At 33.2% G+C, this 18,171-nt stretch overlaps 1 long non-coding RNA gene across 1 annotated transcript in view; it reads right to left on the bottom strand.

Annotated features, from left to right (window-relative positions):
- Positions 1-8,204: 8,204 nt before the first annotated feature.
- The window catches only part of LOC135831877 (uncharacterized), a 17,122-nt gene continuing 7,155 nt past the window's right edge, over positions 8,205-18,171 (bottom strand). Inside the window, exon 3 of the long non-coding RNA XR_010556240.1 lies at positions 8,205-8,816. This is a non-coding gene — a long non-coding RNA (uncharacterized LOC135831877). The remainder of the gene's footprint in view (positions 8,817-18,171) is intronic.

Genomic DNA, 18,171 nt, shown 5'->3' with positions numbered 1-18,171 from the left:
ATTTAATATCATTCCTAGGTACATTTTGAATTGGTTGATATTTCCGACCTTCGGTTCATCTATGTACAATTCCTACGATCAGAGTTTTAGAGGAAGACTTCTTTAATGAGCTCCATTAATTTCGTCTTGCTTCCAAACAACTTTTAAAAAAGGTCCAGATTTTTTTAAAAAACAAAAATATTATACCTAAAATATGAAAATTAATCTTGGGACAGTCTTAGAGAACTGTGTCATTATGAACATTCAACTTTCTGGCGATTGATGAACAGGCCACCAATAGGTAATAGAATTTCGCCTGAATAATAAGTCTGCACTTGTATTTATTCATTCTGTAATTTACTTTTTGCTCGGCAAATAATGGTAGGGATCCAAACTCATAATACAAGTCACTCGTGTATTGTAAAGAAGAAACTGCAATTTTTGGAGAAATTGTTTATATTATTTCTATGCTTATACCTATTACAATGGTATTAACTGTAAAATTTACGTTGAACTTTCAAGATCTATCATGACATGACGTCACTATATTCTAACTATTTACATCATTTATGCCGTAACAGTATTTTCTACGACGTAAGTATCCGAATGTAATTCTTCTCGTAAAATGACAGTCTAAGATAATTTATTCCTTTAAATTGTAAGAAAAAATTATTCAATGAATTACGTACATTGATAAAAACGAGAAACGAACTTACAAGGTTATTAAAGTTTCATGCTCCCGGTACCTTTTAAAGTAAAGAGGTTAGCATTGCCGGAAAAGATTTGAAAAAAAAAATACTATACCTATTACGTTAATACCGTTGCATTTTCAATAAAAATTTCAACTTTTTTACATAATTTGCAAAATGAATTTTTCCTCAATACACGTCATGTGCAAACTTTAGCCACGAATTGAAATGGTTTTTGGCTAATAATCATCACCTTCAACCCTTCTGAAATATTGAAGTACATTGCTAGTCAAACAGGTTTATATGTATGTAAAAGAGCAGTAGGTACCTAATACCTATACGTATAAAACTGAGTTTTTTTTTTTTTTTTTTTTTTTTAATTTTTTATTTATCAAGATATTGTATTATTTATGCGCAATCAGTTTTAGCTATAACGCTATATGAAAAAAAAAAAAATAAATGAACAGTTTTTGGCACGGGGACAAATTATTTACAATGGTGCCAATTCTTTAACTTGGTTTGGAGCAAGTTTCATTGGATGAAGTAATCTCGTCTGCGTTGCATACGATACATACACCGTATACCGTACACGTAGGTAAGTAAGTAGTAAGACGTAAGTACTTGTGCGTACGACATATGAGTAATTCTCAAGTGCATTGAAATATTTGCAGATTAGTAATAATTTTTACCTATGCGGAATTCTCAACTCATTTTCGCGTTAATACGAGTATACCTACTCTTCAAGGTATCGTTAAAAGTTCCGATAATAATCGATAAGCGCAATTTGAGCTCGGCCGGGCGCGGCGCGGCGTAAGCTAGGTATATTTTTCGCGTCGTGGTTCGAGGATATTTCCTCTTCTGTAGCTCGTTGAAAAGGCGAAAGTAATTTTAATTATCGCCGATATTTGATAATGTGTTGGAAACTTGGGACAATAAGTACAGTTCGCGTGTTTTTTGCTCGTTTGACATAGAACTAGGTAGAAGTACCTACCTATGTAGTAATTTTTCATTCTCGTCGCTTTTATACATATACACAAGGTCGGTACCTATCGTCGTTCTCGCAAATGAATGAAATTTCAAAAATAAAATTTTAGCGAGATTAATTTTTAATAATCGGCTATAGACGATTAATTGCTTGTAAATTCGAAAAAGCTATTCCTTTACTGATTAAAAATAGGTACCTACCTATACTTTTTTTTCGAGACCTTTATTTTATTGATGTAAAATTTACCTACCCGAATTTTAAATCGACAAGTTCAACACTCTCAAATTCTTCGGTTTAAAGATTCGTCGTTTCTTCGTCTTCGATAGTTTTTAATGTTTTGGTCAAAAAAAGAAACCGAAAATAAGTACCTAAATACGTATATGTAGAATACCACGTGCACTAATTACGAACGCAGGGTTCACGTATCTACTCGTAAAATAATGGTTGGTTTTTAAAAAGAGGGCACGTAAATAGACCAAGTTACATGTCTTAAAGATTTCCCCTCGCTGCTTTACTATTTTATTTCTTTCGAGGAATGATTGACGTCATGAAAGCGAATGGTAACGTAAACGTAACAAAATGTCTGTTTGGCATTTATAAATAACTGCGATTTGTAATTTTCTAAAGTGAAAAGAAGTTCGCATTTTGGATTTATTGTACGTTTAAAAGGAAAATAAAAAAATTTCAATCGAGTGATTATCGATCGAATTATAATCTCTAAAATCAATATCCATTTGGAAAAAAAATTGAAAGAACTTTTCAAGGAAAAATATTACATAAGTTGAGTTAAAAGCAAAGGCAACGATGATGCATTTTTACTATCTCATTAAAAATGAATTGCGTTATTGACGTGCCCATATGTTATATTTATCGGGAAATGAATGATCTAATAATCATACGAATTAATTTTGCAGCTTTACATATAAATTAATCAACTCTCATTATGTAAATTTGCAACTTTTTCTAAAAAATTTATTAGCTGCACTGCTGCAGTAATATTACTTTGAAATGCATAATAGGCAACGTATTTTCCATTCGTAATACCTGCTCGAATATGATTCAAACGCGAACGAAGGTCTTTGAGGTTTTTCACCTCCGGCGAAGGTTAGAAATTATGCATTTTCCGAGCATTTACTCCCAATCATCCAAGGTCAATTTTTTTTAGATACAATACGAATATTTGACAGAAAAATTTCCACCTGTTAGGTACCTACGTTTTTAATTTCTGATATTCCATTTAGATAAAATTCAACGAACGGGATCGAAAATGAGGCGAAGTTGGGTTTATGGTAGGTATAGTACCTAATTGCAAACCTATACGCAGATATTAGATATCAATAATCACTACCCTTGGTTGGTTATTGATAAAAACAATATTAAAAATCTTCAATTTTTTTTAAATTTCGGGGTTGTTATACGCGTAAATGCTTGAAAACTGAGCTATGAATGTTCCAGCAATCTTGAACGATCCTGTATAAACTGAACTTCCCACCTACATGAGTAAGTCATCTGTAATTCTATACCAAATGTAAAAACTCAAAATACCTAGACGTTGTGTTAAAATAGTGCTTATTACTTCACATAGTCTGATATCGACAAATCATATCCAATTCAGAATTTAAAAATTTTAAAGATCTAATTTTATAACCACACCAAATGACCAACCATCGAATTCAGATCGTTAAAAATTGAACATGGCAGGTACCTATCCATCATTTTTCAAATTAGTTTCTCAAGTACTTAAACTAACCTAAACATCACACTACACATGTATTGTATTGTGTAGGACGAAGGTAGGTACTATTATGGGGATTAAATATGTACCACTTGCAACAGTTTTTACTATTTGAAAAATACACCCTTCATTAATAACCATTCGTTATATGTAGCAATAAATGCGGGCCAGCAAGCGGGTACCGTATTATTCCTGTAAATTGAAATTCAAAAAGTTAACTACCTACCTATATACTTATCATAAATAAAAAAATATCCATCCATCTATCTTAATTTTCCCTTTGGTAATTCCGACAAGAACGAGTTAGTAAATTCAATGTATTTTTAGCCAAAAGTAAACAACGGTAGGTACCTACAGGTACGATAGATATGTATATTGAAAAAATGTTATCGCAAAACATCAAATTTTTGTTCAAAGGTCGAGTTCAGCGTGGCCGTTGTTTTAAAAATTCACGGCTCATTACACATTTTTTTATTACGAATGTATTGATAGATAACCTGCCTACGTAGGTAGGTAGGTAGGGTACTGAAAAACCTTGAAAAATTTCGATGCAAGCGTATATTTTTTGTAAGTATATCAACTAGAATTTCCATTTCGTAATATTTTTGAAATTTTGTTATCACTTTACGTAGGTACCTAAGTGCAAAATGTTTCATATTTTCAAGAAGCGATTGAAAACATTCGACTAAAAATATTTCTTAAGCCGCTAAATAAATATACGATGGATCCTATCGAATTATTGGCGTAACCGAAACAAAATTTGCAAAGCAAATGAAAATTGTAGGTATCGAGCAATTCTAGTACGGGTAGTCGAGCTATTTTAATAAAGATCTTAGTTTAAAATCTAAAAAAATTTAAAATTAAAAAATAAATAAATATTTCCCAATCTACTGACCTACCTACCTATCTACCTATACCCATTGGATATTGAATGAGAGGTCTTAGTGGTCTTACGATTCTAGCTTTACCAACGAGAAAATTAAAGATACGAAAATGTAATTCATTATTGAAAACGTAAGTACTCGTACATGGGTATGTTGATTCGTTTTAAAATTTGTTAAGTACCTATACTTTGCATGAAGGATATAACAATTAATTTCAAGATGTAGGTACAAGTACTTACTATATACTATACCAACACGTTTTTAATTTGGCGTGTGGGTTAATTGGTAGATGAAATTTTTTCACGAGTCGGAATGAAAGATCGGATTGATTGGCCTTATTTAAGCCCTTCAGCGATACAAATTCGAGTTAATATAATTTTAGTTTTCCTGATCGAAAAAACAACAACCATAAAACGGGTCCCAATTAGAAGTCGGTTATGTAGTTGAGTCTATTCAGAGTGTTCTGATGGTAGGCAACTAGGTAACTACGCATGCGCCGACTAATCAACGAATTTCAAAGTGGCTGACATCTTGTGGCTGGCGCAGGGGCGCGGCGACGAAACGCTGAAAACGGGATCCTTTATAATGTAGTAAGTACTACAATGTCAGGAAATTATTGTTTTTGAATTTTTACTCGAAAACGAGAGCGTTTTAAAAAATTTAATGTTCTATTTTTCGGTATAAAAAATAATAATTCTTGATACGCATATTTTTCGCTAAAATATTCACTTGCTTGGATATGAATGATCCACGCGAATCGAATCAATTAATCAATTTTTATAAATTATGAATTAAATAAAAATAAATGCAGGAAGAAACGTTTTGTAGAATAGAACAGAATGATGTTAATTTTTTGAAAAGAACCAAAGAACTCTTTTACTCAAAAACTAATATTAAACTGTCAAACTGATAACACCTATTTTTTTTTCGCTATGCTAAATCATGTCATCATTTCCATCGAGGTACAAATATATTTTCATGATTGAGCAAAAAAATTCCACCACCGGGAATTCGAAAGTCCTCACCCCTAGGTGGCGAGCGTCCCTCAGGAAAGGGGTGACACTTCCCACAAATCGGGGATTTATATTTCTCTCTTAAAATCTGGCATCTACCTCTGGAAGAATGATTACGATTACCAACAAAATTGCTCTAACATGCATGAAAAGTTCCAAACATCCTCGAATGTTGAGCACTATTCAATTCAAAAGAAATAATGAATTTGAGGAATTCGACCAAAATGATCGTGAACCTGAGCAATAAGAAACCAATGTTGGTAAATACTATATCCAGACGCCGAAATAATTTTTGGCAAGTTTGATCATTTGCAACAGTTTTCTTTATAACATTTTTTAGTGTTTGATAGGTACCTTAAGAATTTCTTTATTTTTTATTCGATTTAGGAAAATTTTGAAATTTCGAGTTCAGCTTAATATCAACTACAGTAAAATCTTATGAATCAAGAAAGGAAGATGACGTTCCAAATGGAGGTGGGTTTGAACCACCCATGGAGCTTCTAACGAATGTTTGAATTCGTAATTTTGAAAAAATTCCTTAAAACTGACCCACATAAAATTTTCAGCCATAAAATTCAAATTTTTCTCTGGCAATAAATTTTTGAGAAATAAAGAAAAAAAAAAACGAAAAATGTGTTTGAATCAATGAAAATACAACTTGGAAAGAAATGGTCACGAATACAGTTTTGGTCGTCACCGAAGGTCTTCTTACAAATGCAAATATTCAAATTTGATTCATTTCACTATCTCAAGTCTAAAAATTTGCTACCGTACCCAAAGCAACTGCCTATGCTGCTTAATACATAAATCTGTAACTGCCTCTTCAAACTATTTCCATTCCATCTCTTGTATTTAATAGATGATAAGGGTATTAAGGGTGGGGCAGCAGAGCACGTTTCCATCCTAATTTCAAATCGGTGCAGCTTAATTTCGACTTTACTCAATTATTCGGAATGACACAGTTCTCTCTGTCAGTTCTGTCACAAATTGATCAAAACCTACATTTTTGTGGTATACTTAATAATTTGCGTAGGTACAAAATTAAAAATTCTAAGTATTATCAACGAGCATCAAGACAGTATGTATAGGCTGTGTAATTACAGGTTTCTTGCGCTAATGAATGAAGAGTTATACCTATAATGAAATAACTACGTCATACTCATCATACGCACATTCAACAATTCAACTACATAGGTAAGGTACTCGTACATACATTGAAACGATGCCGATGTCGCTGTCGGTGCCGTTCGGTGTTCACATCGAAAGGAAAAACAATCGCAACTAAGAAGTTGACGTACACAACGTACGCCTAAATTAGTTCGTTTAATGAACTCTACGCTACTTTGAAAATTATTCTACGAGGTTTTTTTGTAATCATGTCTGGACGGTTTGGTAATTTAACAATTACGCGCGACATGTTGGTGTCGTTAATGGCGCCCGGCTTTGTACCGCTCCGCATGGGGAGTATTTTTCGCTGATTGAATGCAAAAAAATTACGGGTTTGTACTTTTACAAATGATGCAAAATTGTTTACGTTTGACGCGAATGTATTCCCAGAGTCTCGTGTTAACGCTCGATATTATACACATTTGTATGTTTAAAATTTCAAAATTGTGTCGAATCGAGTATCTTCGTCAGTAAGTAAATAAAACTTGAAAATCACTACCATGATTTCGCGAAATAAAATTGTTTTCTTTTTTCCCCTCGACCGCGGGAAAATAAATAAATTGACTAGTTGTCTATATTTAGTCATTTTAAGTTCCTAAGAAACAAAATCTATACGTTCTAATCAAAACAAAACAGGTAGGTAGTATATTTATAACCTACTTTTTTCCATCGTATATACGAGTAATGGAAAAGTAATGGAAATTTGTGCAAGTCGATGGTTTTTTCGAGCCACTTCACTCTTTCTAGATTGATCGACGGCTTTTCACGGTAACGGCGCGGCGGCGCAGCGTGGCGTGGCGTGGTATTCGTATCTGTATTGTTTTATTATTGGTGTTATGACATCATCCCTGGCTCAAGAATCCTCTTTAATTATGAACTAGGCAACTCTTCTAACGTCAATGAACTAAATGCGTATAATGTTTCGCCGTCATTCGTACGTACGTACGTATTAGTCAGGTTTCGAAACATGGAATGAAAGTGATGTAGCGAGGTGTTTGAAGAGGAGGGTTGAATCGAACACTTCCATGCGTTTTACATGAAACTTGAAATAATTTTTTTCAATACTTCATTAAATTTAGCTTTAACAAGATATTTTAGTATCGAGTTCGTTGTAAAATTTATGGAAGACAGGATTTTTAAAATTTTGAATCCCTTTTTCAGAAGATTTCTGATCACTTTATAAAGTACTAGTGTGAAGTGTTCATTTTACTTCAAGGTTATTTTGCAAACTGTTAAAATTCAAGAGATTTCATAATTTTTTTTAGTAAGTAATTTAATTATAATTCACTTTTTTATACTTAATGGAGTATCTGATTCTATTTTTTTTCTTTTAATTATTTATCAATTTATTTTTACCTATTCATTTATTTGTGATCTTTGAAATACTAATTAAATATCTAAATTCTACTTGAAAAATTAATTTAAAAAATCTTCCGCATGTTTGTATAAATTATTTGTCGATTTTTCACTCAATTTTTCTCAGAAAAGTTCAACTTTTTTAAAATAAGAAACATATGTATCCAAAACAGGGCAGACAATTTTCCAAAAAATCACACAAACAAGGGAGCATTCAAAAGCAGTCTACGAAAAAAATTTCAGAAGCTAAATTTCCTTTTTTGAATAATGGAAAAAATTGATCAAATCAAGGTAGAAAGCCCTAATTTAATTTATTTTATGCTAACTTATGTAAGCACCGCCCTCTCAAAAATTAATTGGCAATAGTGATCCCATTGAATTTTCAATTTTTTTTAGAGTTGAAAAAAAAGGAAATTCTGTTTTTGTTGGTTCAAATTCATATATTTCTTCAACTTAAGTAGGCAAAATTCATTTTTCACAAATAAGTCATTGGTTTCATATTTGATTTTTGATCGTTCAAATGGGCTGGTTAAATTTTCAAATTATTCTTGAGTCTCCAGCAGATTTTCAAGGAAACAAGAATTTTGTTTTTTAACCTTTGCAAAAATTCCGGATCGCAAGAAAAAATACGTATGTACCTATTCGTATGTACATGAAAAAGAATTTTGTGAAATTTCACTCGAATCTATCGAAGAACTCCTTAAAATGGGAATGAATTTCATTTTAGCCCTTTGGATTGGATTTTAACTGAAAAATTCAAAAGTCTATTGGAGTTTTCAGAACGATTGGACATCGCTACCAATCGAAGAATTGACGAGGAAGAGAGGAAGGTAAGATATAAATCAAAATTCCAATATGTCAACTCTATTTTAATGAAGTTTTAATTTTTTTTTTTTTGTATGAAAAATGGACCAAATATAAGCTTTTTTAGTACATATGATAACATTGATAACATTTTTTCTGCCAATTGAGATATCATACAGTTACTTCTTGTGGTTCTGGTAAATGCTGAAAAAAAAAACAACACAATAGAGCGCAAGATTAGAATCAATATCATATAGATTTTTATAATGGTAAATCGATATTTAAACCAGAAAAAAAATCAAAAAACGAGCCAATACATTTAATTTTTGCTCGGTTCCTATTCCTCCAAAACTCGCAACTTCCTGATCTCATCCAATAAAAATGTAAGTAAGTAGGTAATTTCTTTGAAATGCTTTTAGAAAAAAACCAACGTACGAATCTCCATCGTTATTGCGCGAACGATTGACGAAGGCAAAGAAATTCTCAGCACTAATTTTTTTCGCAAGTGGCACGTGCGTTCAATTTCATTCATAAATTGTAAAGAAGTATATAATCTCATAAAACGAGAAGAAATGAATTATTAGAATACGAGTAAGTAATTTCTTTGAATTAAAACGATCTCACATTAAAGTTGACATTGAGAAGGTTAACCAGTGTAGTATGAATTTTTCTTTTAAATATTCGTTTAGCGCGCAAAACCTCGAGGGGATAGAAAAAAAGTAACAATAAAATTCAAACAATAGCGAAATAACCAAAGGTAGTAGGTGATGATAACGAACAATTAATTACGTTAGTTTCAAATAGGTAGGTTGTAATAATCAATGTGAATCATTTTCGATACACTTCAATTATATACATATGTAGTAGAAATGTAATGAAAAATAAAGCTCAACGATGACGAGAGTACAATAATAACTTTTTCAGAAAATAAATTACTTGCAGGTAAGTAAATACCTAAGTACCTATATCGATATGTTATTTTTTACTCGGTAATTACTCGCGATGATTAATCTATGCGTTAATCGTAAACCGTAGTTTTTTTCTTTTCGTCATTTTGATAAGCTCTCAAAGGAATCGGGAAAATGAATGATTTTTTTTTTTTTGAAGAACACCTCGTCGATCAATTAAATATCTGAAAAGAAAAATCATTCACGTCATAGTTCGCCATTCGTATGATTTAATTTAATCGAAATTAGCGAGTGCATAATAATAGGTACATAAACAAGGTCGAGTCGAGTGCATTTTATATTGTAATTAATTAATCGATTTTGGAGGTTTTTTTTCACACTTCATTAAATTAGATGAAATAAAAGTTACCGTTGCGATTCATATCTTTTGTAAAGAAGAAACGTAAGTTGAAATTATAATTCGTGGTCGTCGAAGAAGGAGACGAGTAGGTACCTAAATTTTATTATCTTCGCAAAATTCTCGTGTACGTCGAATGTAACACTTATAATTGAGATCATCAATGAAGGTCAATTTTGATTGTTTAGAAGGTGATTTTAGGTTTCTTTTATAACGTACGAATTGTAAACGAATGAATGGTCATCTTATCTTAAAATTTTCAACGATGGCGCCAAATTGTTGCTAAAATTGCGACTTACGTAATTTCCCGTTTTCATTTGACCTTTATTTGAACGAATTGCATTGAAAATCACACCATAACGTTATCTTATTGTTTCTATCGGTTCAAGTAACGGATTGATGAGAGGCAAAAAAAATCCATTCATATAGATACGTATTTCTAATTTCAACCCTGTTCGAGAAAAAGGGGCGTTAGTTACGCAGTATGTAACCAGGAAGGAAGATATCTGTTCAATGTTTGTTGAACAAATCTCTATCTTTTAATTTGAAATGTTAACAAAAGTAAATTTCACGGCTTTTCAATCAAATTCCAGGATATAAAACTTGAAGAAGAAAAAAAAAGGTGAAACAACGCGGCGAATGCCTCGAATTCATTGTTAGCTAATTCATATAGGGTAGTTTCAATGTATGTATTTCTATATAACGGTATATACTTACCTACCTACGTACAAGAGTATCGAGATTCGATTATTTAGTAATGTAGAAAGTTAGTTTAAGAGACGACTAACATAACGTTTCATAAAAAAATCAACGTTAGCTATGCAAATCGCCAACTCCATCAACCGGCGAGATCAGTTTTAAAGGAAGATTTTCACCTACACAGTGAATGACCTTTATGTCGTCCAGGTGGTACCTCGTACAACGTTTCTTGTTTCTTTTCTTCAGAAAAAGAAAGGTGACCACAACTTTATTCGTATAGAAATCGGAGTTTTTAGATGTTTTATTATGTTTTGAAAAGGACCCGTCGTCGGGCCGATCCGAGAAGTGTGTCTCGTGCTCTCGTGGCCGCCATAAAATACAACCGCCAGACTGCTTTAAAACCTACCTACATTGTTTTTCGAACAAAAAAAAACACCCTAGAAATAGATTTGACACTTGAAACATGTACTCGTACATGATTCTTATTTTATACCTACTAAAAGCAAGAAGCAATGACCTTTCTTTCTCATCTATTCATTTGTGCCAGGTGAGATGAGGCGAATACCAACACCAGAATATCATTACACTTCACTGACCTAAATGCCGCCATTGTTCCGAACCAATAGTGGCGGCCAAGGATTCCTTTTAACATTTTCAAATAGGTATACAAAAAGGTCACCTGTGGAAAGACAGGAAAAAAAATCATCGATAGCGTGCAGCAAAGGTCAACAATCGCGTTATCAACGATTTTTTTCTACGTATACCATGCGAGAATCGTAAATCGTTTAAGATACTTCGATCGACATGAAAAATGATTCGGTTCCGATAGTTACTTTAAACATACATAGGGGCCTTTGCGGAGCCTCGACCGCAGGTATTTCTTTTACCTTTGTCCAGATATTCTCTCGGTGCCATTTACTGGGCTTCTTTTCATCTATCGACTCGTTTTGAGACGGACAGTTGCATACGGCGCCGCGAAAATAAAATACTTATGCTATTTATTCTCTATGTATAGAAAATTGATACGTTTTTTGACTTTACTAGAATACGAGTAGCTGTGAAGGCGATGACCTCTCCTTTTATTTTGTTTCATCGTTCAGGCGTCGTATTACTATTTTGAATAAATTTTTAAACACTTTTTCTCCGAAATTTCCGGATGGTGCGTGTAAGTGTCTGCTATTTGCATAGACATATCTGCATTCTTCGCGTGTTTTACATAGTAGACTCTACTCACATCTGAAATACTAAATTGTAAAAAAATGTCTGATTTGCAGCCGCAAAAGGGCGACAGAGAAAATGTGTCTTCCTAAGTTCCTGACTGACTGACTGACTGACGCGCTTTCAAATAGAATTTATTTACAATTCGCGTTTTCGAAACGAAACGCAAAAAATACATATAAGTAGGTACCTGTAGGTTCTAAATCAATATCGATACCTACTATTACTGGCGTGCCTATGCTAAGTTTTGTTGGCGAAATTGATAAATCTAGAATTCAAATCTATCCCACGACATCTTTTTTTATATTTTCGAGCCTTTCTCAAGTTTTCAGTAAAAGTTTAACCTTTTAAAAATAATTTTCAAACTTTTTGGTTAATTTCAATGAAATTGCAGCTCTACGAGCATTTTTAACAATAATCTTGCACAGTACCAAAGTAGAGTCAAGCTTACCTAGGTACCTTCAGTTTCCTGCTTGAATTTTTCAGCATTTAGAAGAAAAAAATACACGAAGCTACTCATTCTTGGTTTTTCAAACAGAAAAGCGATGACAAAATTTCAATTTTCTCCATTACTTACCAATTTTCTTGAAAATTTTATTCTAAATTAATGTTTTGCGCACAATTTTAGGTTTGTATATTCAGATAGGTACTTGAATGCTTCAATAAATTATCTGAAGCAATCGCTGAAAATTATAGTAGAAAATACAAAATCGAAACCAATTCGTATACATACCTAATAAAGTTTTTGATTATAAATTCGAGCAGGAATTCAATCACCTTTCAAAAATTTCATGAGTTTAAACTCAAATTTCAGAAAAATAGTTCAGAATTTTCACTGCCCACAAAAAAGATTTTCCTACAAAAATTTCCTTCATTGCTTCTTTTTTTTTTAACCAAAATTTTGGTATCTAAGTACTTGGAAAACAAACTCTTTGCACTCATTTCCTATGGGAAAAAATTCAAAATTCCACAACAGAAGTCGATGAAATTTATAGACCTGTGTTCTAACTCTGGAGAATTTTTTTTTAATTTTGGAAAAAAACAGAATAAATATCGGAGAAAAAATATCGTTCAAAAATTTATTTCGTAGAAAATATTTGGAATTTTTCTATTATGAAAATCAGAAATTTTATCACCACTGATTGAGATATTATTGAAAGGGTACCCCCGGATAAGATAGGCAAAATGCCCTTAACCTCGGATTTCGATGAAACTCACAGGGTATGCTTAGTACCCCCAAAAAATAATTTTGGGCCCATAGCCCGCTCCCCACCCCACCCCCCTCAGCCAGGGGGGCCAAAAAACGCGTTTTTCAGGGGAAAAATTCTGTATCAGCGCGTAATTAAGATAAATTTATTCTGTAAACGAATATAGTTAGAGGGTACATGGGGGTACCTCCCTGAATTTTTTCAGAATTTTTCATCGCATGGGGGGAGAAGGGGAGACAAAAGAAAACTTTAAATCGACATTATACTCCGGAACGAAAAAAGATACCAAAACGATTTTTTCGTCAAATATGTATCTTTAGGTCTACTTTCTATAGAAGTCATCACTCGGTCATTTGGAGTGGTGGGTCAAGCTCAAAAGCTCAAAAAACTCTCAAAAAAACACGTTTTTTACGTTTTTCTCCAAAAATATGGACAAATGGCGGAAATCGAAGGGAACCAAGTTGTTCAGCGTGAAATTTTAACTAAGAATTGTGTGATTGAAAATTCATATATACCGCGTGATCGTAAAACTACACACACAGAAGTATTTGTGCTTATATCAAGTTAGCTGAAAGAGGGTATTCCTGGGTAAAATAGGTGAAATGCCCCTGTCCTCGGATTTCTAAAATTTTTATGAAACATTGTTGGGTACTATTGAAAAAAATGTCGGAGCCGAAAAATCCCCCCACCCCACCTCCCTTGCTCACAATAGCGAAAAAACGCCTTTTCCGGGGGGGGGGAATCATGCTTCAACGAGTTTTGAAAAAAAAATCTGTATTCACTCAAAATATATGGAGGAGACTGTATAATGAAAGTACATACATAAGTATTTGAGATTCTGCGTCGATCTATGCTATTGCCATCAAAATCCAAGGCACTGTTAAGGTTCTACTGAGCGATTGAAAATTTGTCAATCTTTTTTTTGGGGGGGGGGGAGGTATTAGTAGTTGGTGTTTTGAATTATTTTCTTTGCAAAAGTTTCAAGATAATATATTTCTGAAACTGAGGAAATATTTTGGAAAGCAGTGATGCTAATATTTTAGGTTTCAAAGAATCGAGAAAGATTGACAAAAATACCTGAATTTTTGGTGATTTTTCAAAATTGAATATAGGTAACAATTAAAAAGTAATAGCATAGAATGGACGCAGAATCTCAAATATATTCATTTAGGACTGGGTCGTCATTTTTCTCAAAACAAATTGGGTACAGGGGCTACAGTGAAAAAAAAACACGGTTTTTTCGAAAATACCCCAACTTTGAGGGCACATGTTTTCCCTTTAGGGGCACTTCTGGAGCTAGAATTTTTCTGTACAACTTTCAACTCAAAATGACGATTGTTGCTGAAATTGGTACAAATCCACAGTTTTTTTTTCTTTTTTTTTTCGTGATCTACCCAATCTACTACACAGTACGTAGTTAGGTATACCTATGATGTTTTCAATGTACTTGGTAACTCACATAAAAATTTAATCATCGACAACAAAAAGAAACCTTCCTGATAGTCTTGAGTTAAATACCATATACTTGAAAAGTAGGCTACTTGTAATTCAAGAAAACCTTGATTAAGAAGTTGCATGGCGTAAATAGCGCTGTAATGAAGCAGTTTTCACAAAAAAACTAATTTTTGGGCAACCCCTCTCCCCAATGTGACTGTTAAGAGGGTCCAACTGCAAATCGAACTTCATATTCGTGTTCAGCGAGTTCGATTCATATGACAAGGATACCCATACCGATTGTCAATCTACTTTCGCCCTAAAATTTGGAGAGGGGGTGCCTATGGCCAAAAAATTGGAGTTTAGAGAAGTTAGTTGGTTTTCTATTGTTTTTGGAGGCCTGCACGCAAAATCACGGATCGCTTTTATTTGGTGGTGCCGTGACACAAAAAAAAAACAATTTTGACTGCTTTGTGAGTTTTTGAATATGGCCCACTTGGAGGGAAAATTTGAAAATAATACCAATTATAGTAGGTACTCATGCAGATAGGTATATTTTTGAAAAAAATTTTCATGTGATTGAATTAGTTCGGAGATACGGCGGTTTCAAATTTTGTTTTGTCAATATCTCTCCCCTGGGGGGCCAATAATTTTTGAAAAAAATTCACGTTGCTAGGATCATATCTTCTTCAAGTATTTTGAGTGAATACAGATTTTTTTTTCAAAACTCGTTGAAGCATGATTCCCCCCCCCCCGGAAAAGGCGTTTTTTCGCTATTGTGAGCAAGGGAGGTGGGGTGGGGGGATTTTTCGGCTCCGACATTTTTTTCAATAGTACCCAACAATGTTTCATAAAAATTTTAGAAATCCGAGGACAGGGGCATTTCACCTATTTTACCCAGGAATACCCTCTTTCAGCTAACTTGATATAAGCACAAATACTTCTGTGTGTGTAGTTTTACGATCACGCGGTATATATGAATTTTCAATCACACAATTCTTAGTTAAAATTTCACGCTGAACAACTTGGTTCCCTTCGATTTCCGCCATTTGTCCATATTTTTGGAGAAAAACGTAAAAAACGTGTTTTTTTGAGAGTTTTTTGAGCTTTTGAGCTTGACCCACCACTCCAAATGACCGAGTGATGACTTCTATAGAAAGTAGACCTAAAGATACATATTTGACGAAAAAATCGTTTTGGTATCTTTTTTCGTTCCGGAGTATAATGTCGATTTAAAGTTTTCTTTTGTCTCCCCTTCTCCCCCCATGCGATGAAAAATTCTGAAAAAATTCAGGGAGGTACCCCCATGTACCCTCTAACTATATTCGTTTACAGAATAAATTTATCTTAATTACGCGCTGATACAGAATTTTTCCCCTGAAAAACGCGTTTTTTGGCCCCCCTGGCTGAGGGGGGTGGGGTGGGGAGCGGGCTATGGGCCCAAAATTATTTTTTGGGGGTACTAAGCATACCCTGTGAGTTTCATCGAAATCCGAGGTTAAGGGCATTTTGCCTATCTTATCCGGGGGTACCCTTTAAAATTAGATACCTATCTCTTTGCTATTGAGGAATCCTTTCAAATTATTGAAAAAAAGAATCGTTTGAAATTGTTGATATAAAAAGTCGATTTAACATAAGGGACTTCTTTTGCAACAATTTAGCACCAAATGAGAGGAAAGCGAAAAACACGTCACGACGTAATAGCGCATCATTCACCGAATTACCGATTTTTTTAAACACTTAAGTATTTCTGGCAATATTTTCAAACCAAAAACTTCAAGACGATTGATGGAATGAACTCCTTTGTAATGCTTTCATTTTTAGAGTGCATTTTATTTTTCAAAAATGATTTTTTTTGACTTTTCATTTAAATTTAAATAAAAATAATTTTATCTGAAATGCTTTCTGACTCATTTTTAGGTAGATGCTTACTTGAAAAAAAAGTAGGGGAAACGATTCCAAAGAGCCTTAATCAATTCCAACAAAGTTCTAGCGACTCCATACATTTACATACATATAACGAGCTCCAACAATTTCAAAAAGCCCTACTGACTCAAACGACCCTTAAGAAGTACAATAAACACGGCGATTAAATAATGCTCAAACTTATTAACTAATAATAAAAACAAAACTTCCCATAAAATTAAAGATCTGAATACATACGTAGTTTCAAAATTTTGAGTAATGAATAAGTTTTTGAGTTTTACAATTTTGTTCGTCAGACTTTTAAAAACTTGCCTCCACTTTGTAAAGTATATTTGTTTTTTTAAATTTGTCAACTGTGAATTTGACAGTCCATATCGTGTATGCTATCTTGTAGATCATCCCTCTTCCCTCTTTCCTATTAAAAAAATTATCAAGAAAATTACTGCTTACTAATGATTAGCGTGCCGTGTACAGTCACCTGGGCTAGAGTCACGTTTTGAGAAATTATTGTAGGTGAGGAGGGTAGGATGAGTTATACAGTTTGGAATATATATCAGCTATTTTGAGGTAAGTTAATACCTATAAAAATTCAAAAAAAGAATGAATTGTTCTTATAAAAATAAAATACATACCTACCTACTCGTACTTGTCGAATTCAAATTAAAATACCTAGGTAATCGAAATCATTGATGAAAAATGTAAAATGAAATTTTCATTTAAAAAAATGAAAATAAATAAATACAAATTATTTTATACTTATAAGACATAGAGTAGTTTCTAAATTGAGGCATCATTTTCTTCAAATTCAAAATTAGACCGTAAGAAATTACTTACCTATAGGTGCCCTCGCACCAAAAGTGCATGTCAAGATGACGATGACGAAGCATAAGGTAATAGCCTATATGAGGGTGAAATTCAAATACTTGGTACACAAACCCCTCATCTACATACCACAAGAGAATTTTATTTCATTGGGGGTCGTTTACTGTGTCTAGGTAGGTATGTTCATGCTCATTAAAAGGTGATGAGAGAGATGTAGGATAAAAAAATTTACGCATACTAACAAGTATGACGCAATAGTCATACTTCGCATAGTTCTAGCTGTTCAAATAATTATTAATGAACATCACTGGTATTTGTTCCCGACACTTCCAACACTTCCATCATCATCCGCATTAGATCAAACATTTTAATAGGTAAAAAAAAAATGCTGTCCTTGAGCATAAAATAGCAGGGCAATCATGACGTTACTTTTCCACCCGAGATAAACAAAAAATTTAACGATTAACCGGTTTTTCGTGATGTATATTCGCGATATGGGTATAGATGTAGATGTACTATCTAAAATTTCTTTGAATTTGCGATTGAGCCAGGGAGGTGCTTGATAATACTCGTAAGAAGCTAATAGAGTAATTATTCATTTATATTGTGTACGCTGTACATCCAGAATAAAGGCGAAATAATAGGTACCACAGTTCATAGAGGAGAGTAAATTGAAAAGAGGTACAGTATCTAGAATAGGTATATCTATCGAAGGTCATATTTGTTGTTGTTTACACCTTCGTTAAACGTATCATGTATGAAATTAAGATTTTTTTCTCATTCATCCAAGTTCATACTCACTTTTATGTTGCGTAGCTATTTTTTTTCCTCCAAACAATGTTGCGAGATGTCAATAAAACGAAAACATCAAACGTGACGTTCTGACGTCCGTAAGTCAATATCAACAAACCCTAGGATATTGAAGAATTTTAACGATATTCGCCGAT

This window comes from Planococcus citri, chromosome 1 (genome assembly GCF_950023065.1).
Source record: "Planococcus citri chromosome 1, ihPlaCitr1.1, whole genome shotgun sequence".
NCBI lineage: Eukaryota > Metazoa > Arthropoda > Insecta > Hemiptera > Pseudococcidae > Planococcus > Planococcus citri.
This window is presented reverse-complemented; position numbering and strand designations above follow the sequence as displayed.